We start from the raw sequence: 986 nt of genomic DNA on the forward strand, positions 1-986 counted from the left end.
AAATAGCATTTTAACATCAATAAATCACCACCGCATTAATACTGGAGCTCGGCTTTGATTAGCCATAATCCAATGAGACAGCCTGCAAGAGAACATGCTTCCACTGGCTTGGCCTCTACGCCACTTTTTAGATTTGATGGTGGGATTTTCCAGCTCAAACTGATAATGCCTCACAACACACGACAGTATGTTGCCCTTTTAAAAAGAGCCTATGATTCAGAGTTTGGTGGTGGAACCGCGGATCAAAATTACTACTTTGTTATCGCTTAAGTAAGCAAAGGGCATAAGGTATTGCAAACAGATATTATCACATAGGTTTATAGCGCAGTATACTCAACATAACTATCAAACACGACATGCAATAGAAGGAAGGTTCGTATTACCCAAATCTAAATCAAATATGGGACAGAAAATAGTCATGTACAGAGCCATGGTCAGTTGGGACTCTTTACCATATCATTCAGGAACATTCTCAAGTACATTTGAAAAGGTTGCTAACAAATTATTGAAGTATTATAAAGTACATTTGAACTGTGCCTGTGGCTATGTATGCATATATTATTATGTACACTTATTTGTATTTACTTTTGTTTGGCCTTAGGATGGCGATAATTGGATGACTATTTTAGTTTTCAATTCATACAGCACTGTAAATTGCATGAAATTATGAGCTGTTTTGTTTTGTTTTAATTTTGTTGTATCTATGTTTATATATGTTTTGTGTGTGTGAGGACCCCAGGAAGAATAGCCAATGTTCATGCTAGTGCTAATGGGGATCCTAATAAAGACATAAAGACATAAAGATCAATTCTAATTAACTCACTCCCTCTTAGTCTAAAGCAGGGGTGTCAAACTAAATTTCATCGCGGGCCACAGTCGCATAAAGGTTGCACTCAAAGGGCCGGTTGTAACTATATAAATATAATATATATATATATATATATAAAATAATGTATTATATTACATTATTGCCTATGAATTGGATT

Source organism: Notothenia coriiceps, unplaced genomic scaffold (assembly GCF_000735185.1).
Source record: "Notothenia coriiceps isolate Sejong01 unplaced genomic scaffold, NC01 NC01_scaffold00024668, whole genome shotgun sequence".
NCBI lineage: Eukaryota > Metazoa > Chordata > Actinopteri > Perciformes > Nototheniidae > Notothenia > Notothenia coriiceps.